This window comes from Oryzias latipes, chromosome 17, assembly GCF_053564925.1.
Source record: "Oryzias latipes strain Hd-rR chromosome 17, Olatipes_Hd-rR_3.1".
Lineage (NCBI taxonomy): Eukaryota > Metazoa > Chordata > Actinopteri > Beloniformes > Adrianichthyidae > Oryzias > Oryzias latipes.
In genome coordinates this window covers 22,678,369-22,703,744 of record NC_136253.1, presented here as the reverse complement: position 1 = coordinate 22,703,744, position 25,376 = coordinate 22,678,369, and the positions used below count along the sequence as shown (strand labels likewise).

The 25,376-nt window shown below is 41.1% G+C and overlaps 1 long non-coding RNA gene across 1 annotated transcript; it reads right to left on the bottom strand.

The window, feature by feature from the left end:
• Window positions 1–15,268: 15,268 nt before the first annotated feature.
• Window positions 15,269–19,306, bottom strand: LOC111949100 (uncharacterized). Its single transcript, XR_013650762.1, has 2 exons — window positions 19,046–19,306; window positions 15,269–18,122 (listed from the first exon to the last, which is right to left on the bottom strand). It is a non-coding gene; the product is annotated as an uncharacterized LOC111949100 (long non-coding RNA).
• Window positions 19,307–25,376: the final 6,070 nt, after the last annotated feature.

The following is a 25,376-nucleotide window of genomic DNA, read 5'->3' as shown; positions in this document are numbered from 1 at the left end:
CAGAGTCCAAAATACTTGCCCGTAAGCTTGTCACTGTCTTCAGTTAGTTGGGGTAATCAAATGGGTACGACTTTACGAGCTTCATCTCCTACTTTTACCAGGTATTCAGAAAAATTTATGGGCCCGGTTTGTGAAGCTCCCGAATCATGACCGAATATGGACTTTGACTCTCACCAACAAGACCATGGGTCTGAAACCTGGACGGCCTGAGCCGGTCGAGGCCCGTCCATGCCTTCAACCTCCTGGGTTTCAGCAGGAGCTCCCGACTTCACTTCCCCTCGGACACCGCGAAGGCAGAGGAGCAGTTTGTGGACCTCCTATGCTATCCAGTATCCTTCAAGGTAACAAAGTAAATGAAAAAAAGAAAAAAAAAACAGCAAGCAAAACATACAAGAATAAATCTAAAAACAGTTACATATCAAGCAAATGTATTTAATGAGAATAGAAGAAACAAACATTATCAACAAAATGTCACAAAATTATCAAATGTATTTATTTTATGTGCATTCTTCCTTTAATAATAAAAAACAAACCCATAACAAACAAAATACACCAAAAAAGGTCCAAACCATAATACTTCTACCGCACCGTTGCATTCATTTGTAAGAAGAAAACTATTCTCTATATCTCCCAAGGCAAAAACTGCATTATATTTGAGTTGGTATTGGTAATAATAAACACATTTTTTTAAGTCAACTTTTTCAATAGTTTAGTAGCTCTTTTACGATCAGCTTTTCCTTGGCTCATACCATTATTTTCTTTTTTGAACAAAGGCTAAAAAAGTCCATGAATACAGTACTGCAGTTATCACTTGATGATCACATGATCCCTAAACTTTGTTATATACAATGTTATATGAGTTCTCCTCCTGGGGAGTGGGAGTGCTTCCAGATTCTAGTTGGCTCATCCGTGCTCCTGTACCTGACCATGTACCTCGTCTCTGGCTCGCCTCTACCACTGCTTCTACACCTGGCTGTGGATCCTGTCTCCGGCTCGACTCGCGCCCCTGACTGTCCCCCCAAATCCGTCTGGATGAAGCTCGTCTGCTGGACTTTAAACATGTAGTTGTAGATTAAGATAAGTTAATTCTTTTCTAGGAGTTCTGGTAAATCGCCTGTCCATCCTGGGGGAGGATCCCTGTTTCATGTGAGCCCCCCTGAGGTTTCTTTGTTTTTTCCGGAAACGTTTTTTCAGGAGTTTTTCCTTACCGTCAAGGAGGGTCTAAGGGCAGGGATGTCCAGTTTGGCTTAGTCAGTTTGTTAGTTCAATTTAGTACTTTCCTATTGAATATTATGTATTTATGATACTTTTGATTTTATGTTTTACTTTTTCAATTACCGATGTGAAGCCCATCGAGACGACTGTTGTTGTGAATTTGGGCTTTATAAATAAAATTGAATCGAATTGAATTGAATAGTTGGGCGGGGGATCGACTTATTTGTAACGTTTTTTTCTTTTTTATCGAGAAATAAACTTATGCGTTTGTTATTTTCCCACTAACAACCTCTAGAGGGCGCTGTGGGTGCATTTGTCAGTAATTTCTACTGAGAGCAACGCAGAAGAAGATGCATTGTCCCTTTAGCTGTTGTTCCAAATCGACACAAATGAGGAAGAATTCAACAGATTTAGGGATTTAAAGTCATTTAGAGAGTTTAGATTACCTGTTAGCGATGTTATCTGAATATATGTTCGTATGTTGCGTTTACATACTAGATTCGTCTGATGTTTCACGAAGCTAAATACGGTTGTGCACCCATAACAGTCTCCCATTAAATACGAAATGTTTTGCAACTTCTGATGCAAATTCAAAATTTGGAGTTTTCAGGTTTGTTAAAGGCCTCAAAAAGGCGACTCTTTTGTCGGAAGAATGAAAATAATAATAAAAATTAAACACTAAAAGTTCAGTGGGATCCTTGCACTACGTGCTAGAGCCCTTATAATAGATTGGATTCATCTGCGGCTTTCCAGACGCTCATTCCTCATTTATTCTTGGTGATGGTAACCACTTATGTAGTCACAGCTGCCCTGGGGCAGATTTACAGAGGCGTGGCTGCCAGCCCCTCCTGACCATCACCGGGACATTCACACATATTCTCACACCAGTGGAGCCACACTGGAGGCAGAGAGGGTGACGTGTCTTGCCCAAGGACAGAACGACAGTTGACTGGGGGCAAGTGGGGATCAAACTGCCGACCCTTGGATCATTGGACGACCTGCTCAACCACCTGAGCCAGTGCCCCCCTTGCTTTGTTTAACAAAGTCTTGAAAAAATGAGTATCTAAAACATAGTTGCAGCAAGAAATGTTTTTTTATTGATATATTTTTTTATGTTATTTAAAAATTGGAATATGTGCATGCATCCAATGTCCCTTTTTTGGGTAAATAGTTAAAATAGTTAACCCTCTAAAGCCCACTACATCATAAAATTGAAAGGAAATTTTATGATTTTTTTTCAAACCTTTTCATAAAACCTGCAAACAATTTTGCTAAATCATTATGTTACATTTAAATGATTTGATTTTACCCAAAACGATGTTAAGTTTAAGATGTAAAAATATTGACATAAGTGTTCAGAAACACAGCACCGTATTTACCCACTGACTCAAATTTGATCCACACATTTTTAACATTTATAAAGAATTAATTACCAATTAATTTTGAACTCAACATAGTAAATATTGAATAACTACAGATGGGTTATTCTCACCATAGTTTTTTAAATGAGCTGAACTTTTCCCGCCAAAAGCTTTATGGAAGCAGCCATTTTGAAATGAGCAGGAAACGTTTCTACTGCCCCCAATGGAATGATGATGAACTACAGGACAGGAACAGAAAAAATGGGTTTCCAACTGCAGTTTTGATCATGAGATAGGGGTCTCAGAAATGAGTGAATCAAATATGACACAAATATAGGTAATTTTAATATATTGTTACACAGCCGCTACATATCTTTTGCATATATTGCTTGGATAAAAATTGGTCATACGTGAACATATATGGAAAAAGTGAGAAAAGTTTTGTTCTTTACATGAAATTTTCATAGATTTACCTTGAACGAACCACATTAAAACCACAGAAGAAATACGAATAAACCATGCAACGAACATGGAGATGAACGAAGAACATGAAGCATGCAAGATTCTATTGCTTTATATGCAATTCAATAGGGATCTGTGTGCTGTATGCGCTATATAAACATCTGTGGTATATGCGTTGGACATATGTCCATACGTGGAATAGTCGTAGAAAATGTTGAATCTCCTGCAGCGGTCTGCTCCCGAGCTGGGTGGCGGATGTGATCTCCCGGGGGGCAGTTGTTCTCTGCCTGCTGCCATGTGGCGTTGGGGGGTTCTGGCTGCCACTGCTGCTGCGGCGGGGGTCTTGGTGTGGGGATGGGTGGGCACTCTCCCTCCTTCTTTTCACATTCCACCATCCATTTTAGAAGAACATAAACACTCAATTGAGCACAGGTGTTAGCTCACCTTTGCACTAACAGTTTGCGTGATTGAATGAAGTATTTCACACTAGTTGGTTTGAAGGCATAAGTATGCATGTGTGAACACTACCTGTTTTGTGTACATGTTGACATGTGGAAATTTTTGCAGCTAGCAGGTATGTTTGTAAAATTTGAATGTGTGTGTGTGGACAGGCCCCGCCCTTTGAGATTTTTATTACATCTGTATCTTACCGTAATGATAAACATTCAGCAACTTGTTGATTTATGCTACTTCATGGTTTTATCCCCCCCCCTCCTATCCCCCCTCTCTAACATTTCTCTCTCTTCTTCCCTCCTTTCCTTTTCCGTCCGGTCCAACACAAAAGATTTTCAAATATGATTAGAATGAATAAAGTTTGGCCTCAATTACAAAAGGGGTTTATTCAGGCAACCTCTGGTCTGTCTGAAGATTCATAACCCCTGTTGTTAAAGTAAAATATGTCCAATACAAGAGGCGTTCAGCTCTCATCTGTCTGCCCAGCTGTTGGACAGGACAAGTTTAAAAAAAGAAAAAAGAAAACTTGCCTTGAAGGAATGGCATCATTGGCTGGAGGGGGCGGTTCAACCTTTCATCGTCTGGACGGATCATAAGAACCTGGCATACCTACGTTCAGCTAAAAGACTAAACTCACGACAAGCCCGTTGGTGCCTCTTTTTTGACAGATTCAACTTCACTATCAACTACAGACCTGGCTGTCGTATCGTTCAACCGAATGCTCTTTCTCACCAATTTACCTCTACTGATGGACCTACCGATTCCACCATCCTACCTTTCACTTGGGAGATTGAGACCAGGGTACTTCAAGCCCAAGGTGAGGAACCAAATCACGCACCTTGCCCCAATGGAACTTTGTTCCCTCTTCTCTAAGGTCTGATGTCCAAATCTGGGGACATACTGTGCGTCTCAAGTTTCCTGCCATGCCGGTGTCCACAGGACACTTCACTTGCTCCCGAAGTATTTTTTATGGCTATCTATGGAGAAGGACGTCCGTGAATACGTCGCAGCTTGCTCCTCTTGTGCTTCATTCAAGTCCTCCAACTCTCCTCCCTCTGGCTTGTCGATGGTCTGCCTCCATCCCATGGCAGCACGGTCATTCTTACTGTTATTGATTGGTTCTCCAGATCTGCTCACTTTATTCCTCTGCCCCAGCTACCCACTGCTTTGGAAATGGCCAACGTTCTTGTACGTCATGTATTTCACTACTGTTGTATGCTTGTAAAAGTTCCTCAGGTTTAACAGAAATCAGGACGTGACTCAGAATGCTTTCCCGCTCTCTTCTTCACAACATAACATACAGAAATCCCAGTCAGTCATGCAATGCGCCCTCTAGTGTCGTGGTGCAGCAATTGAATATACAACATATTTCCCCCCTTGTTTAAGAGCTTAAAAGACCTGTAATAGAAACACTGAAACTTTGAAATGAAATAAGATTTTTTTGTGTCCCCACATTACTTCTCTAACTCAGATATTCTCAAACAAACATTTTAATAACAATAACTCAAGAAATCTGCATGTAACAGATTTAAGTTACAGGTGTAACTTCAAGTAACACTTCTCCTCCTCTTCTGTCTCCAATATAGGGGAAAGCATAGATCTTTCCAAAGTACCTCCTTGTTACCATGATCTTAAGACTGTGTTTTGTAAGGCTAAAGCCAGTGCTTTACCTCCCCATAGGCCCTATGACTGTTCTATTGAACTCCTTAGTGGCGCTACTCTTCCTAAGGGTAAATTATTTTATCTGTCCGGTCCCGAAAAAACTGCCATGGAGAACTACATACAGGAAGCTCTCTCCTCAGGTCACATCCGTCCCTCATCCTCCCCAGTCGGTGCAGGATTTTTCTTCGTTGAAAAGAAAGACATGTCCTTAAGACCCTGCATTGATTATCGTGAATTGAACCAAATTACCGTTAAGGACAAGTATTCTCTTCCACTCATGAATTCTGTTTTTGGTTCTGTCCAAGAGGCTCAAATTTTTCTAAGCTTTATCTCCGCAACGCCTATCACCTGGTTCGTATCCGAGAAGGCAATGAGTGGAAAACGGTTTTCAACACACCTTTGGTTCCCTATGAGTACCTCGTTATGCCCTTCCGACTCACTAACACTCCTGCGGTATTCCAAAGACTTGTTAATTAGCTCCTCCGTGATTTACTCAACCGCTTCGTCTTTGTTTATCTAGACCAGGGGTCGGGAACCTTTTTGGCCGAGAGAGCCATAAACGCCACATATTTTTAAATGTAATTTCGAAAGAGCCATACAATAATGTAGTGTCTCTTTCCCACACTGATGCACGGAGACTTAACCTCTTTTAAAGTCCTTTATTCTGGTTACTGTAGACCGCAACAAACGCCATACAACTAATTCATCAACTCCTGAATCTCTCCTGCCGAGCCGAGAGAGAGCGTTTCTCCCAACTTTATATTCCCCTGCTCCCGCTCCAGCCCTCCCATTTTCCTTTTTCGGCCCATAACTGAACCCCATTGGTCCAAATTACCTAACAACAGGCTGAGCGACAGAACTGAGAGCCAATCAGATCTCTGCTTGATGCGTTCAATGAACCCCAGAACTTTTAACGCGGCCCAACAGCCAAGTTAAACTCAGTCTGCGACAATATTTTTAAAACTAAATATACAAGTGAATGTGTGCATTTGATGTAATTTCAACATTTTTAAAGTACAATAAGTCTGTGGATTCTTTTTAATAACATTGTTATTCTGTTGCTAATAAATGATGAGTATTTCTCGTGGTAGTTTTGCTGATTGTCTAGTCTGGTTGATACGTGGTGAGTTTCTGCTTCATGCAGGCGTTGAGACTTTAAACGTGATCTTAGGTTGGTCTGAATGTTCTGTAGATGTGACAAAGACTGCTCACATGCAGACGCGGAGCCAAACACACACTCACACACTGCAGTGAGTGACGGGCATTGGGTTTTACGTTTTTACAATCCCTGCGCGATTCACCTGCTGCCTGTCCCCACATGCAGACGCGGAGCCAAACACACACTCACACACTGCAGTGAGTGACGGGCATTGGGTTTTACGTTTTTACAATCCCTGCGCGATTCACCTGCTGCCTGTCCCCACAACCCCTCACCCCCACCCTATGCCTTCTTCCTCACACATCCCGTCCCCGCAACTGCGCGCTCTTTCTCAGAGACGAGAGCGTGCCGTTTTAGGCACGACAATTCACAGGTTTCTGGGTGGTACAAACTCTGTGAAATAATAGATAATAGTAAACTGATAGTTTTTTCTCCAAGCACCGCTACTACTGCGCGCCTCTGGCATCGCATCGCGCCCGAAAAGGACTGGTCTAATGAAAAAAAAAGTAAATTAAAGATTTGTCTGCGAGCCACATGTGACCATCAAAAGAGCCATATATGGCTCGCGAGCCATAGGTTCCCGACCCCTGATTTAGACGATATCCTCGTCTACTCTAATATCCTTGCTCAACACGAACACTCAACTCGAAAATTAGTTATTTGTCATGTCCGAAAAATGTGAATTCCATGTGTCTACCGTCCCCTTTCTGGGGTATATCATTGAGGCAGGTAGCATCCGACCTGACCCGTCAAAGATAGAAGCTGTCACTACTTGGGAGATCCCGGAGACGTGCAAAAAACAACAACAATTCCTGGGTTTCGCCAATTTTTATAGACGCTCCTTCCGCAATTACAGAAGTATAGCCGCACCCCTCACTCAACTCATCTCGATCAACAGAACCTATGCTTGGAATCCTGCAGCTAATAACGCTTTTGCTAAGCTCAAAGAACTTTTTGTCTCTGCCTCAATACTCATCCAACCTGATGTTCAAAAACAATTCATTGTTGAAGTTGACGCCTCCGACCCTGGAGTAGGGGCCGTTCTCTCCCAACCTGAAGAAACCTGTGGAAAACTCAAGCCATGTGTCTTTTTCTCCCGCAAACTCTCCTTCGCAGAGAAAAATTATGATGTCGGGAATCAGAACTTCTTGCTATAAAACTCGCATTAGAAGAATGGCTTCACTGTTTTAATCCAATTTAATGAGTTTTTAAATAGAAATAACATTTGAAAAATATCAATCTGGTTTTAGGACAAACCACAGCAATGAGACGGTCCTTGTTAAAATAGTAAATGAAATTAGATGTAATCTGGATTGTCAGAAACTCTTAGTTCTGGTACTACTGGTTCTCAGTGCTGCATTTGACACTGTAGATCACAGTATTTTACTCAACAGGCTGAGAGGTTTGGGCATCTCTGGTACCGTACTAAAGTGGTTTTATTCCTATCTCACAGATCGAAGTTTTTACATAATTATGGATACTTGCTCCTCCAAGGTCTTTGACATCAACTGTGGGGTCCCCCAAGGTTCAATTTTAGGCCCACTACTTTTTAATCTATATATGCTGCCACTGGGGTACGTCATCAGGAGGCATGGCGTTTGTTTTCATAGCTACGCTGATGACACTCAACTCTACATCGCTATGTCTCTTGATGATGAAGAGTCGGTCAACACACTCTTAAAATGCATTTTAGACATTAAGTGTTAGTGTTAGTGATCGGTTCTGAAGACAAGAGAGAGATAGTTTTATCTAAACTAAAGAATTACAAAACTTCTCAGTGTGTGAGTAACCTAGGTGTCATTTTTGACTCCGAGATGAATTTTATCCCACAAATTGAAAATCACAAAAACAGGATTTTATCATCTAAAAAATATAGCCAGAGTCCGCTCATTTCTCTCTCTTGCCAGTACAGAGGTACTGCTGCATGATTTTATTACCAGCAGATTAGATTACTGTAATGCCCTGGTCTCTGGTCTTCCCAGAACAACAATAGCAAATCTTCAACTGCTGCAAAATTCAGCGGCACGCGTGTTGACGAGGACCAGGGAGCGGGAACACATTACACCGGTTTTAAGATTGCTGCATTGCCTCCCTGTGCATTTTAGAATTGATTTTAAAGTTCTTTTATTGGTTTACAAATGTTTTTATGGTCTCGGGCCTTCATATTTATCTGACATGATTTTAAAGTATGAGCCCTCGCGGACCCTCAGGTCCTCTGATACAGGCCTTTTGGTTATTCCAAAAGTTAGAAGTAAAAAATAAGGCGAGGCCTCATTCAGTTTTTACGGACTTCGCCTGTGGAACAGCCTCCCAGAGAGCCTCAGGGCCGCAGTGACTGTTCATGTTTTTAAAGGAAGGCTTAAGACCTACCTTTTTAATTTAGCTTTTAGTTGAATTTTACGGAGCCCATGTCCTGACATTAAGATATAAAAAGATATCTTGTTCCCACAGATTAATATCTTGTTCCCACAGGTTATTATGTCGTTCGCACGGAATACTATTCCGTTCCCACAAGATACTATTGCGTTCCCTCAAAATACTATTCCGTTCCCTCGAAATGATTAACTTGTGCGAACGCAATAATTATGTCGTTCGAACGCAATAATTAATCCGTTCGAACGCAATAATTATTCACGTCATAAGTCATTCACGCGGATATGCCCTCTGTACGCCGGCAAAACTAAGCCGCTTTCAGCGGTAACTTCCGTGTCTCTGTGACCCATATTCGTTCAAAAAAGGAACATGAAAAACAAAAAAGATCACTTTATTACTGTCTCAATGAATACCACCGTGTCCCTGTGACCAAGGTCTAACAACAAGACCAATGATTGGCCAATGATTTGCAGCAAAGCATGCTGGGAAACGTGACGTACTGCTGTTGTTGTTATGCTACGAGCTAAAGGTAAGTGCTTTAGGCGAAGCAGCCAGCTTAATATAATATTTTTCAGATTTTCATCGAAACAATAACAGATCGACCATTCTTGCTTTTATTTTTACCCCTATCGAATGCTCACAGAGACACGGAAGTAGCGGCAGGAAGCGGCTTTTGCAGCAAGATGACTGAGGGCGTACCAGATCATCATCATGTGAATGAACGTGAATACGATGGATGCTTTTGTGCTTTTTGAAATAAATAAATCTGTTCTCTAAACATCCTCCGTGTCTTCAATGCAATGTAATGAGACACACACAGGCAGAAATGTGAAGGTATCTGCTGTAAATCTATGACGTAAATTAATAACAGGATAAATGATCGGCTAGTCAGTTAGCATGTATCCTTATAGCCTTCGAATGTAAAGCAACTGACTGCTAAAGTTAATAAAAGACAAGTCCTGAATATTATTATTCCTATTCGACCCTAAACTACAATATCAGCTGTCTGTCAACAGACCAGCCAGTTGCCCAAATGCCGGCATACATCAAAGAGCTCTGCGGCGGAAGCCGTAACATCAAGCCCGATGTACTCTCCAGAAAATACAACACCTCTGAAACCACCACCAAATCCACCATTATTCCAGACTCCTGTTTTGTGGGTAACCTCACCTGGGACATTGAAACCAGGGTCCAACAGGCCCAATGTGAGGAACCTGATCAATTACAATGTCCCCCAGGAACTCTTTTTGTACCCACCTCTCTTAGGTTTGACGTCCACACTTGGGGGCATACGTCCCGAATTGCCTGCCATGGAGGGGTATGTAGAACTGTCGATCTCCTCAAGAGACTCTTTTTTTTTTTTTTTTTTTTTTTTTTTGGCCCACCATGGAAAAATATATTCGCGAATATTTTGCGACCTGTACCACCTGTGCTCGCTCCAAAGCATCCAATTCTCCACCCACTGGTCATCTGCTTCCTCTGCCCACTCCTGGTTGCCCTTGGTCTCACATAGCTGTGGACTTTGTGACGGGATTATCACCTTCTCCAGGCAATACCGTTATTTTTACCATCATAGATCGTTTCTCTAAATATGTCCAATTCATTCCCCTTCCCCAGCTACCCACCGCTAGTGAGACCGCCAATATTCTGGTCAATCAAGTATTCCGCCATCATGGCATTCCCTCGGACATTGTTTTGGACCGCGGTCCTCAATTCATCTCACAGATGTGGAAGACATTCTGCTCCGCCCTCGGAACCACGGTTAGTCTCTCATGAGGATACCACCCTCAGTCCAATGGCTAGTCGGAGAGGGACAACCAGGAGCTGGAAGCTACTCTCAGGTATCTGGCTGCCCAAAATAGTGCGGACTGGTCCAAGTTCCTGGTGTGGGTGGAGTATGCTCACAATACTCACCCCTCTACCGCCAGGTGGATGTCTCCCTTCGAAGATTCCCATGGGTACTCACCACCTCTGTTTCCGTCACAGGAACTCGATCTGGCAGTGCCCTTGGTCCAATTCCATTTCCAACGGTGCCAACAGATTAAACTACTACCTCTTACACTGATAGTTCATCTCTAACAGCAAAGTAAGGTTGGAGCATTGCAGGCTGTTTTAGCCCATCCTTGCTTCATCTGCTCTCTTAGGGCAGTCAGTTCTGGACATACCTGACACGCTGCAGTAAAGTCTTTCACTGTGAGGGCTGTTTGTTCTTTATCCATGAGAGCCAACTGCTCAGGCGCCACCACTGGTTCTGCTTTCTCCACTGAAGGAAGAGGCAATCTGGAGAGACAGTCAGCGGCATTATTTTTGTGCACTGGCTCGATATTCTACATCAGGGGTGTTCACACTTTTATATATATAAAAGTGTGAACACCCCTGATGTAGAATAGAGAGAGATTTTATTACAAAAACAGAAAGCAGCGACTATGTCATGCTCTCCTGCAAACTGTGCAATGGGGGGGGGGGGGGGGGGGGCATGGCTTTTAAGCCTGCTGACTCCATGAGGAGCATGTGCCAAGGAGGGGGGGGGGGACTACGGAGCAGGAGGAGACTCACGGGGTGAAACACTCCAGTCGTCCATAGTGATCTTCTGCCGGAGACTTAACGTGCTGCACGGCAAGCAGTGACTTTCTTATGACAGAATTTTCACTGTGTATTTAAGAAGGGAGGTATGTATCAGGCTCTGTACCTGGCTCCACCAGGGATGCATAATTTTTCACAAAATTTGAATACCATGCAGTAAGTCCCATGAATGAGTGTAGGGTAGTGGCGTTGCTTGGTGCTGGAGCTTCTGCAATAGCTTTCAGGTGATCCTCATTGGGGAGCAAATCTTGGGCTGAAAGTTAGATCGTCACAGATTCGGACTTCCGGCCTCAATAACTAATAAACGTTCCAATGTGTCACCAAGTATCTCTATCCTTTTGTATTAACACAAAGTTAACTACAAATGCGTTTCTAAAGAAAAAAGATAATTTTTTTGCCTTTTAATCAGAAGTGTTGGCTTCAAGCAATGAATGCAGAAAGAACAGCGAGCCGGCTGCCAAGGGACCGTCAAAGCACAAACTCTGTAAAACACCATTCTGTAAAAATCAATAAACTTTCAAAAAGTGAATAAATGTCTATATGTACGGAAGCTCTGAGCTGCCACTGCGAAAAATATTTTTTGGAACAGCTTCTCGTAATAACGAGAAAGTATCTCGTTATAACGTGATACGTTTCTCGTAATAACGAGAAACTTATCTCGTTATTACGAGAAACCTATCACGTTATAACGACATACTTTCTCGTAATAACGACATAGTTGTTTACAGTAAAACGTCATCTTCTCGCGGGACATTTCATTCTCGTCTTGATGACCTGTGGGAAAAGATGGAGAATCAGCGGGAGCCTCTTTATTCCTTTTTAAGGGATAGAAATGTGTCAGAAGACAGAATTTCCACCATGAGGAATGACAAAGTAAGTTATACTTATGAAAAACATAGTTTACGTGAGTTTCATATCGATTTAATTTATTTTTTTGTTACTGAATGAGCCTGCCGTGTACTGCGTAGACCTGAGACCAAGACCTCGTTAACTTAAGTATTGTAGTAGCTGCAAGGAAGCTCCTTAGGCGGGCGGTTGTCAAACAGCTCTTTATTAATGTTTCTGTATCTCAGAACGGTTACAGCACGAACCAACAGGCACAGCGAGCTTCTTCTAACTCCAGCGACAACGTTCAACGAACGCACACGCACACACACCCACACCCACAGGTAGACCCCGCCCCCTCTCTCCCACCAGTCAGCAGCCCACCGCTGATTGACACACACTGTGGTCTAGCATCTTGCAGAAAGAGGGGGGCGCCGGCCACCTGCAGCTCTGTCCAAACTCTGGGTCGTTACAGTATGTAATGTTTTAGAGTTGCAGGGTATAACTCTCTTCAGTATGGACGTGCTGTGTTAACGTCTTTTATTAACATAACTGGTAGCAATCGCTTTTAACAGAAGGCTTCGTGCTTCGTTCATATCCCATAATGCATTATTCTTATTGTCAATACATCTTTACCGTAACGGAGATGCATTCGAGTGCAGTAGGATAAACGTATATCAAGATATTACAAAGTACACCTCGATTAATGCTGTTATCCTAAGCTAATCATAGCGTATACTTTTATCCTGCAGAAATGACGAGTTGAGCATGATTATTTACAATTTATTAGGTGTCAACATCAAGCAGTTAATGTAGAACTTTATGTTGATAGCATTCATGAGCAAGTGAGTGAAAACTATTTTATTATTGGCTTCATCATGACATAAGAAGCCATGCCAACTAGTTATGTTTGATATTATGTGTAAAAACCACAACTGGAGCAAAAGCGCGTCCTGGTGGTGTGATGCACGTATACGTGCGCTTTTTTGACGCGCTGGAGAGGAACAGGATGATGGCTGTATCAATAATCCGTCAAAAGATGCAGAGAAAACAAGGTTCTATTTTACGTTTTGGAATGCATACTTATTTGAATTAATATTTAAACTCTTAAAATTCACAGTGCCTATTTTCAAGCAACTTTAAATTTTGAAGACTTGAACTTCTGACATTTCTTTCAAAAACAAAGGCAAACTTTGTGTGAAGCTTAACGTGTAGAAAAGTTCAGTAAAATCACTTATTTAAACTGTTATTTAAAAAAGAAAAAAACATAGCACCAATAATTTTGTTGTTTTTACAGATCGACATCTCTGAGGCTGGACGAAGAAACACTACCTGAAGATTTTGAGAGGATTAAGAAAACCTACTGACTGACTTCCTTCATGGATGCAGATAGAGGACATTTGCATTCTCTAATTAAAGTGTACTTTTCAATGGGGTTAAACCATAGAGAAATACTGCTTTCACTCAGCGCTGTTGATAGAATAATAATCAGCCTTCGGACTCTTCGAAGAATCTTGTCAACACTGAGACTTCACAGAAGAAAAAACCAAAGTGACGTTCTTGACATTGCATTATTTCTTATTGGACAACTGCAGACTTATGGTCAACTTAATGGATACAAACTGCAACATCTTAGATGTATACAGGAGGGATTTTTTGTCACCCAGAACACAGTGAGACAGTTAATCAAAATTCTGGATCCCAGAGGTGTTGAGTTGAGACAACGTAATCGTCTCCGTCGTCGACTGTATTGTAATCCTGGACCAAACTTTATTTGGCATGTGGACTCTTATGATAAACTGAAACCATATGGAATTTGTCTGAATGGGGCTGTGGATGGGTTTTCCAGAATGGTTATCTGGCTTCATGCATACTCTACAAACAGTAATCCTAAAATTATTGCTGGATATTTCATTTCAGAAGTTGAGAAAAGAGGTGGTACTGCAGCCAGAGTCCGTACAGACATGGGGACAGAGAACGGTACAATGGAAGACATTCAAAGATTTTTACGCCTTGATAATGATGACAGCTTTACCAGAAATTGCTTCATTTTAGGATCCAGTACCCACAATCAGCGAATAGAGAGCTGGTGGGCTTTCTTAAGGAAACACCATGCACAGTACTGGATTAACGTTTTTCAAAAACTGAAGGATTCAGATGATTTCACTGGGGACTTCTTGGACAAGCAGCTGATTCTTTTCAGCTGTTTGAAGATCATTGAGGTGTGTACATGTATTTGAGAGAGAAAATAATATATGATAAGGAAATGCTTTTAAATAAGGGATATGTAATGTATAAACATGTTTGTTTTTGCTTCCCTTTCAGGAAGAGCTTCAAAATGTTGTTCATTTATGGAACACTCACATCATTCGTCAGAGCAGAAATGCGATTGCTCCAAGTGGCCGACCATGCATGATGTATACCCTCCCGCAGCTTTTTGGTGGACAAGATTATTTGAAGCAAGTTTCCGAGCAAGCAGTGGCAACTTGCAAAGCATATTGTCTTCAGAGGGGACCAGACACATGTGATGAAACCGTCTTCTCACTATCCTGCCTCCTGATGGCAGAAAACTGTCTTCATGCACCGACCACACCAAATGAAGCAATTGAACTGTATCTATTTTTAAGAGCTTCCATACGTTCAAACCTGTCAGACGTGTAACACTGGTTCAAATCAACAGTTTCCTGCTTTCTTTACAATCAACTTCTGCGTACTCATAATTGGTGTCATATTGTCCTTTCATGCACCTTCATATATTTTGTTTACAGAACTTGAAACTTTTTGCTGTTGTGTATGACTGAAAAAATGCTATGACATAAGAGTAGTGGAATGTTAGTAAGATATGGATCTAGGTTTACTCAGTTTTCTCATAAATGTGTAAGATATTTAGATATGTAAATTCTACATAATATACATTTAAGTGTACATGTTGGAGAACAATTTAGAAAATGTCATTAAAAATGTTGAATCTATAATACAGTACACAACCTATTCAAATTTAATTTATAAACCACACCCCACCTCAGTAAATACATAAAATATACTTTTCATTATGTCTAACACAACAACTACCCTTAAAGTTCTCTGTACTTGGTGACTGAGGTCAGTTTTAAACTGATAACTAATCTGGAAATGCAGCTATGATAAAAAGTTGAAAAATCAAGGACTCATTATGTTGAATGTGTAATGTTTTAATCATCACAAAATAAACAATTTGGGTGATCAAACCAACAATTTTGTTCTTTTCCTCATAACTTTCAGAAATCTTGCTACATGTGCTTTGACATGGTAAACAAAATGTTCATTTAACAAGTGCTCTAAAATGTCCTATTGGGAGGAGGTTCTCTCCATCAAAGTGCAAAACTGTAGAGCAGATATGTTTTAAATCTGAAAAACCAAATCTCAAAAGTGAACATGAGAAACTTCACATACATTAAAAACGAGTACAAAAATAAATACTTTTGTTGTGAACCAGGACATCATTGTGCTTAATGCACATCAAACCAGAAAGGAATATAACATATAATACTGCCCTGTAAAAAGAAAAAAAGATATGTAGATGCATTCTTCAAGCTTAACCTGCTTAACTTGGAAATCTTTTTATGAACAGTGTTAATGTTACCTCAAATGCTCGTCTTTCACAGTATTCTTTTAACCAGTCTTCCTTCTCAATAAGTGATTCTTTTCCATTGGCATCAATAACAAAAACTGTTGAATATGAATTTTACAGTGGTACATCGCATTTGTACATTCTCCTGATATTGTCTCTATTCTTACTTCAAATAAAAAAAACTTCTTTTGGAATATGTTACATAGTAATAACCAAAACGTTACCAAAACACTTTAGATTTATTTGTGCACATTTCTGTTATTTCTGTGAAACATTTCAACATAAAAAAAAGATTTCAACAGGCACCTTATTTTTAATATTACGCAATGTTCATAACATAGCAGCTGTTGCTGCTCAGTATATAGTCGAGCTCCACACGCAGCTCTGGGAAGGACAAGTATGTCCAAGGTAGCTCCAGAACTGGACCACATGTATGTGCTACTAGCCGCCGTGCTACTCCATCTAAGGGTGTGAAGAGAACTTCGATTTTGGTAACACAAAGCACATCTGAGCCAGTTGTAAATCGCAGAAACCTTCTGAGACCTGCCTGATCAAGTCCTCTGATGTACTGCTGTAAGTACCTCAGACTCTGGCTCTCAGCTTGTGTAGTAGGATTAGCATCTAATAATTTCAGAACCTTTCTTGCTGTAGGTTTCATGTTTTCATACATTTCTTGAATTTTTAGTTGGCTCTTGAAGACATGTGCAAATGTTGTTCTTGCAACTTCTGACATTTTATCAAGAGCATATTTTGGCTGTTGAATGATCAGCTTATGTGCAACATTTAAAAGCACAGCTTTCAAGTTTTCTCTTGTTGGGATAAATTTAGCACCCACACGATCTAATAAATCAAGCAGTTCCTCATGCTCTTCACCAAGAAGATCCTCCAGCAAAGCCTTGTTCACAAGATCTCTCTCTTCTGGACTGATGTAAAAGAGGAGTGACTCAAATAGCAAGTCAGGTGACACCAAGTGCTCACCAAAAACCAGCGCCACTGTGAAAGCTGGTGCAAGGCGGCTTGGGAAATAGCCATGGTCTAGGAACCCCTTTACAAGGATCCGTCCAACAGATTTCCATTCTTCCTCCTGCCACTTTGGGGAAAGTAATGGAACTCTCATGTCTTGCCCTTCAGCAGCACTGTCTAAAAACTCTGTCCAGAAAGCAGAATAGACATCTCTAGAAACTCCATCTGCATCTGCTCCTATTTCATCGATAAAACTAAATTTTAAAGGACAGGTGAGCAAGCTGGGATCTTTGAACTGTGTTATCAGTTCATCCATAAGCATTGTCCTATGAAGTTTAATGTTAACATTAATCGTGTCATATCCGGACAGCTCAGTATTACTGTGTGCTTCATTATCTGATGAAGTCATACTAGGTATGTGGGACACAGAGGTAGATGCAGGCTGCTCAGTAACACTGGATGTAGATGGCACATCACTGGTTGTGATATTGCTTTGACTTGCCAGCTCAAGGGCAGAAGAAGGAATCAGAAGAACTGCCGAGTCTCCTTCATAACTTGACAAAATAGACACAGCAGATGGTGGGAGCATAAGAGCAGGTTCAGGCTCTTCAGTGGAGGTAGCTATCGTTGGTGCAGAGTTGTTTGAGACAAACTGGTTCACAGAACTTAAGTTCAGGGTGGCTGAAGTAAGATTAAGACTCACAGATTCCCCTTCATCACTTGATGAAATGGGCAGAGTGTCTTCCAGTTGCCATGCCAGAGGTTCACCAGTGTGAGGACCTATCAGGACCTCTGAGAAGTTAGATGAATATGAGGAGCTGTTTTCATCCTCTGGCTCATCGTGGTCCATGCGGTCATCTGGAATACTGATTTCTGGGATTCTTGATTCCTTCCGTTCTCTTGTGCAAAGATAAAATCTTAACGTTCCCATTTTTAGCAGGGAATAAAGTTCTCCTACTGTGGTGTTTTCATCTAATACTGCATCCTCTTGATAATCTAAAATATCAAAAGTAAAATCCTCCAGTTGTCCCTTTTTAGATCTTCCATTTGGAAAAAATAGTTCCTTTGCAATGCTTAAAATGTCAGCCTTTTTTGCTTCCTTTGGCAAATCTATTCTCCTTGTTCCACCTCCATTTTTCTTGCGTAGCTGCTTTCCTTCGTGTATCCATCCTAACTCAACCTTTCTGGTCTTTCTCACAGCCAGCTTGTTGTTCTTCAAATATGCCCTTGGATGTGTTTGAGTTGTATCATGTTCTCCATGGTCAGGGCCTTCTGGTTGTGTGTCAAATCCCATCTTTCTTTTTAGTTTTTGAAGCAATGACTGGCGTTGTGCATCTCTCTCACCTTTCTTTTTATATTCAGAGCAAAACCTTCGTGTGGCAATCCTGTCACCGTAGATTGGAACGTAGGTGGCCAAGCTGTCATCATCCATGCTTCCAATAACTGATATGTCAATCTACAGAAACAATTTATTATTAGTTATTCATGGTAAAAGTAATTGTTTTAAACTGGACTAAACAGTGGTTTACTGTACCTTAAAAAAAAGTAGGATTGTATACGCAACATATTCATCAAGAAGCATCAAGACAGTTTGTGACTATCTGGAGCTACACTACGTGCATCACACCACCAGGACGCGCTTTTGCTCCAGTTGTGGTTTTTACACATAATATCAAACATAACTAGTTGGCATGGCTTCTTATGTCATGATGAAGCCAATAATAAAATAGTTTTCACTCACTTGCTCATGAATGCTATCAACATAAAGTTCTACATTAACTGCTTGATGTTGACACCTAATAAATTGTAAATAATCATGCTCAACTCGTCATTTCTGCAGGATAAAAGTATACGCTATGATTAGCTTAGGATAACAGCATTAATCGAGGTGTACTTTGTAATATCTTGATATACGTTTATCCTACTGCACTCGAATGCATCTCCGTTACGGTAAAGATGTATTGACAATAAGAATAATGCATTATGGGATATGAACGAAGCACGAAGCCTTCTGTTAAAAGCGATTGCTACCAGTTATGTTAATAAAAGACGTTAACACAGCACGTCCATACTGAAGAGAGTTATACCCTGCAACTCTAAAACATTACATACTGTAACGACCCAGAGTTTGGACAGAGCTGCAGGTGGCCGGCGCCCCCCTCTTTCTGCAAGATGCTAGACCACAGTGTGTGTCAATCAGCGGTGGGCTGATGACTGGTGAGAGAGGGGGGGGCGGGGTCTACCTGTGGGTGTGTGTGCGTTCGGTGAACGTTGTCGCTGGAGTTAGAAGAAGCTCGCTGTGCCTCATTCAGTAACAAAAAAATAAATTAAATCGATATGAAACTCACGTAAACTATGTTTTTCATAAGTATAACTTACTTTGTCATTCCTCATGGTGGAAATTCTGTCCTCTGACACATTTCTATCCCTTAAAAAGGAATAAAGAGGCTCCCGCTGATTCTCCATCTTTTCCCACAGGTCATCAAGACGAGAATGAAATGTCCCGCGAGAAGATGACGTTTTACTGTAAACAACTATGTCGTTATTACGAGAAAGTATGTCGTTATAACGTGATAGGTTTCTCGTAATAACGAGATAAGTTTCTCGTTATTACGAGAAACGTATCACGTTATAACGAGATACTTTCTCGTTATTACGAGAAGCTGTTCCAAAAAATATTTTTCGCAGTGGCAGCTCAGAGCTTCCATATATATGTGACCGAATGCCCTCTTACATTTGCACACCAAATGGAGACTGGATTTCTTAGTGGTTAAAAATATACAATTTATTAAAAACTTGACACAAGTTCCATAAAAAAAGGTTAAAATAAACTCAGACAGTTGGACTGCACTCCAACACTGAATGAGGGCGGTTGCCTCCAGATCACCTCAGCCCCACTGCACCGGTGGGTAGCCCCAAACACCACCAAGGGAGATCTCTGATCCAAACCCTCACCAGGAGTACCTGCTCAGGGCCCAAATGCACACAAAAACACACCACAACCCAAACAGTGATTAAAAGAAAATACAAAACAGAAGAGGTGCACCTGAGCACGACACCACCAATTTATGGGCCGAACACAGGGGGGGGGGGGGGGGTCCCCCTTACACAACACCACGTATGGCACCCACCAGCTACCATAAGGATAAAAGGAGGAGGCAGCCACCTTCAGCCAGGTCCAGCCACCAAGTTACTAAAATGAGCACAAAACAGTTTAAAAATGGATAAAAGCAAGGGTGTCAAGGTTGGTTAAAAAAAACATTAAAAACAATGACTAAAAACATTGACTAAAAACACTACAAGCAAAACAGCAGTGGCAACTCTGCTGGAAAAAGAATAATAAGTTAGTTCTCCCCTGGGACACACATGTTTTACAAACCCTTATATTACCTCTCATGCCCCAGGGTCAGAACTCATGCCACCACCTGTTAATATAAATAGAATTTAAAATGTTGCAAACTCAAATGCTCAAAAACTTTAGTAAAAGGACTCAATGATTAAAAGCTTTAGTAAAAAAAAGGTCCACATGTCAAGATCACCCACCAAGGCCAAACCAGGAAACCAGCATCTAGATGGAACTCCCACTGCTGCTATTTATCGGCCTTGTGAGCCAATCGCAGCTCAACAGACAGGTGCTGGCCATGAATGTTAAACTATGGAATACCATGAGGGACAAACCACCACCCACAGCCCTGTCTGTCACATATATTTATATGAACTGGTAATGAAGACTCGTCAGCATAATCATGCTACATTATTATTATTATGCTGAATTTTGTGAGAAAGTCTATCTCTACTTTATTTTATTGCATATACTTTTTAAAATGTAATAGATAAATGAATCATAATGTGCACAATAGCTCTAAAGATACTAAAGCTTCTTTCACCAAACTTCCTGTTCTAACTAATGATGACCTTATTGTCCTACTGCAACAAAGATTATGTCGTTAATTCACTTTGTTTATCTTTAAGAATTTTTCATATTAAGAAATTGATCAGATATGTCAAAAATCCTCAATAGCTTTGAAGATGCTGTAGTTACTGACACAAACTTCCTGTTCTGACTAATTATGACCTTATTTTCCTACTACAATAAAAATTATGTTGAAAATTCTAGCATCTTCAGAGCTATTGAGGATTTTTGACCAAATCTGATCCATTTGTAAATATGAAAAATTCCTAAAAATAAACAAAGTGAACTATTGACATAATCTTTATTTATAGTATGATAATAAGGTCATGATTAGTCAGTACAGAAGGTTTGGTGACTGTTAGGTCAAACTGAAAGAAAATCTATATTTCAAGTATTTATTTTTGCAGTAAATAAAAAACAGAGAAAAGAAAATATAAAAAAACATAAAACAAAAAAGTAAAAATGGAGGCAGCCGGTAAGAATTAATGCTGTGATTTCACTGCGCGTTTCGGTGATGGCGTCGGTTACGTATTAGAGTGCCACATCAGCGCTAACATTTGATTCATTCATAGTACGGTCACTGCTGTTTGTAGAATATATTTGTGTATTTATTCCTTCTCCCGAACAAACACACCTGCACCGCGGGCTTCAAAAGAAGAAATCACTGCAGAGCGGAGTCAGGATGCAGCGGCTCAGTCTGAAGAGCAGTGAAATACACCTGAGTTACTATTTGTCTGACTGTACTTTGTATTTTTCTCATAATCATTTTAAATTTTCTCCCGTTTAATCCAAAACTAGGGTCGCGGTGGGCGGGGCTAATCTCTGCGATTTGAAGCCTTCTGTTCACATTGATGATTAAAATTATTATTTGACAGTACAGTACAGAAGTTATTTGTTTCTAAAGTACTTTTATTTGTGAAACAAATGCTTGAGCCTGTAAACTGGTTTGTTCTTTCTTTTCAATGTATAATAGAGTATTTAATTGTATAATAATTGTAAAAAAAACAGAGGTTTCTACTTCACGGATTTTGCCTATCCCGTGTTCTTTTTGGAATGTAACCCCCGCGAAAAACAAGGGTTTACTGTATGCAAAAAGATAAAATAAAGATTGACTTTCCTACAAAATATTTATTGTAACAAGAATATTCTGACAAGTCTTCATTAGACATTTATTCTTTTTTGTGAGATTATTGATTTTTACAGAATGGTGTTTCACAGAGTTTGCACTTCACAGCTTGAAGCAAACAATTCTAATGAAAAGGCAAAAAAATATCTTTTTTCTTCAGAAATGCATTTGTAGTTCACTCTTTTTGTTAAGAGGCGAGTTACTTTTGGTCTGTAGAACTTAACACGAGCATGCACGTTTTACTGATACGTTAAATACAGAAAAAAAAACACTCATAACTGAAGCTGCGCCGTTTAATCCAGTACTGTAGTATTGTAAATGAAGGAGTGTGTTGTTGGAAATAAAATGGCTTAAATTGCGTGTCTGTGTGTGTATGTCTGGCAGGTCAGTGCGTGGTGTTGCTCTTTGACTATCATAGTTAGAAATTTCGTCTCTTTGTGTCAAACTTGTTCGCCACCCCTGTTTGCGTTAGAGGCTTTAAAAGAAATATACGACAGATGTAACCTGGATTAAAATGTTAACCAACGACCCAAGACCAAGGAAATAAATGCAAACTTTATGTTGCCCGAGTTCTACTGTTCCAGTGATTACAGGACTCTTATCTAAAGTCTTGTACCAAGGAGTTAAACGAATAATCATCCATGTAGGTGCTGTTGATATCAAAAAAGAACAATCTGAACGTTTGAAAAAAGACTTCATGAAGTTATTTGGAGAGATTGACAAAGTAGAGGTTGAAGCATTCATCAGTGGACCTCTTCCTAACATTGATAGGGTGTCACTCAAGTTCAGCCATCTGTTTCAGCTGAACAATTGGCTCTCCAGAGTGTGCTTCCAGAGGATTCCATTACATTGAGAACTTCAATATATTCTGGCAGCGAAAGGACCTATTCATGGGAAGAGGCGCCCACACCTGAACAGAGGTGGAGCAAGAGAGTTAATGAAGAACCTCCTCCACGCTCTGGGGCATAGAGGCCAAGGCCCTGAAAAGGCAGTAAGGAAGGACCGAGCCAATGTCCCAGGAATCACAGCACAACGGCAACAAAAACTACCTCCACCACCACCGATCAAAGACTTGGATCCGGCAGCACCACCACCACAACCACCTCCATCTAAGGACTCAGCTGCACCAGCACCACAACAACTACCACAACAACTACCGCCAGCTAAGGACCCAGCTGCAGAACCACAAGAACAACCACCAGATTTGGCCCCAAAAATACCACCATCTGACCAGCTGTGGGCGCCCACCGCTACATCTACTCCCAGTGAAGACTCACTTTCCTTTTCGCCCCCCCACTTTCACCGATGACCCTACCTAGCCATTTTGATGGCCTCATTAAGTCAGGAATTAAGATGGCTCCCCTAACACCTGTGAGCCTCACACCACACAGGAGCTCTCCTACCCCTCCAGCGCCCCCTCCTTATCCTTAACCCAAAGTCCCTCCAACACGTCCCTCATCCAAACCTCCTCCAACACGCCCCCTCCATCGTTCACCCAAATCCCATCCAGCTCCCGCTCCTCCTGGTCCATCACCCAAACTACCCTCAACTCGACCTCCCCTGCGCGCCTCTAGAGGCTTGACAACATGGCTTGACAGAAACACAGGAAACATAGCTCTAGTCGAATCAACTCCCCCCAACTACAAACATGAATCGGAAATACGAGAAAATAAAAACGGTGGAGGCATTTCTGCACTGTTCAGAGATAATAGTGCAACCCACAGACTATCATTTGGTGTGTTTTCATCATTTGAGTATGTGTCCTTTAAGATTGAGTTAAAACAAACTCCTCCCTTACTCTGCATAGTAATGTACAAACCTCCTCAGCACAGCCAAAGTTTCTTTGATGATTTCACTAAAATGCTCTCAGTTGTGTGCACAGACTTTGATGGTCTAGTCATTACAGGTGATTTTAATGTGCATGTTGATAATGTCAATGACAGAAATGCAAAAGGGCTCAATGCTGTCCTTGAAACCTTTGATCTAATTCAGTGTGTCATGTGAGTTGCCCCACCCACAGCAGAGGGCACACTCTGGACCTGCTCATCACAAAGGGGGTTATTATTTACAATGTCAGTGTGGTTGATGTCGCCCTCTCTGATCATTTTTGTGCATTCTTTGACCTGTCTGTTGCTCCCAAACCACCGCCTGGCCCTGCAGTTGTCCAAATGAGACAAATAAATGAGAGCACTAGGGCACAGTTTGTAGAAATGATAAACCCTGAAAACGCATCTGGTGCCAATGTTGATGAAATGCTGAATTCTGTTACTTCTAGCATCTTGAATGTTCTGGATGCCATTGCCCCTATGAAGGTTAAATTGAGAAAACATAGACAGAAAGCTCCCTGGAGGAACAATGATCTAGTCAGGGCACAGAAACAACAGTGCCGCAGAGCTGAGCGAAAGTGGAGCAGGTCAAAACTCCAGGTTCATTATGGAATGTATAAGGGGGAGTTGTACGCTTACAACCAGATCTTATGCAGAACAAGGGAAAGGTACTTCTCTGAAATCATTGGAAGTTGCAGCAGGAACTCTCGTAACCTGTTCACAACAGTAAACAGATCAACTAACCCTCCAACCCAGCTACCAATAGAACTGGTTTGCACACCTAAATGTGATGAGTTTGCTGTATTTTAATGTAATGACAAGGTTCAGGGCATTAAAAAAGCCATCAACTCCAAAACACATAACTATCCAACGGCCACCTACTCACTCTAAGCTGACTCACTTTGTACCTGTCACTGACTAAACTGTCCAAGAGACCATCACCCGTCTGAGCTCGTCTACATGCTGCCTTGATGTGTTACCCACTAGATTTCCAAAGTCTGTCCTGAACAGTGTGTTGCCACCAATTACTCAAATAGTTAACATGTCTCTTCAATCTGGAATATTCCCAGAGGCCTTAAAAACTGCAGTCATTAAACCCCTCCTGAAGAAGAGCGGTCTTGATCCCACTGTACTGAATAATTACAGACCTATCTCTAATCTGCCATTTTTAGGAAAAGTCCTTGAAAAAGTTGTCTACCAACAGCTCACTGACTTTCTCCTATTAAACAATTCATTTGATGTTTTCCAGTCAGGTTTTAGACCCCATCATAGCACAGAAACTGCTCTTATCAAGGTAACCAACGACATCCGCCTGAACACTGATGATGGCAAACTCTCTGTCTTAATCCTGCTAGACCTGAGTGCTGCCTTTGATATTGTTGATCATGGGATCATTTTGCACAGACTCCAAGACTGGGTTGGCATCTCTGGATCTGCCCTAATTTGGCTCAAGTCTTATCTAGAAGACAGGAAATACTTTGTTGAAATTGGGAGTTGTGTCTCAGACTACATGGCCTTGACTTGTGGTCTGCCCCAGGGATCGATGCTGGGACCCCTTCTGTTCAACCTCTACATGCTGCCACTAGGGCGGTTAATACGCAGAAATAACATATCTTATCACAACTATGCAGATGATACTCAGATCTATGTGTCACTGACAACAGGTGAATATGGGCCAGTGGATTCACTCAGCCACTGCCTCCAACAGATCAGTGCGTGGATGCAGAACAACTTTCTCCAGCTACACTTAAACAAGACTGAAGTTATTATTTTTGGCCCACAGAAACAAAGAGAAAGTGTCTGCAGCTACCTTCATTATCTGTCTCTTAAACCCTCAAATCAAGT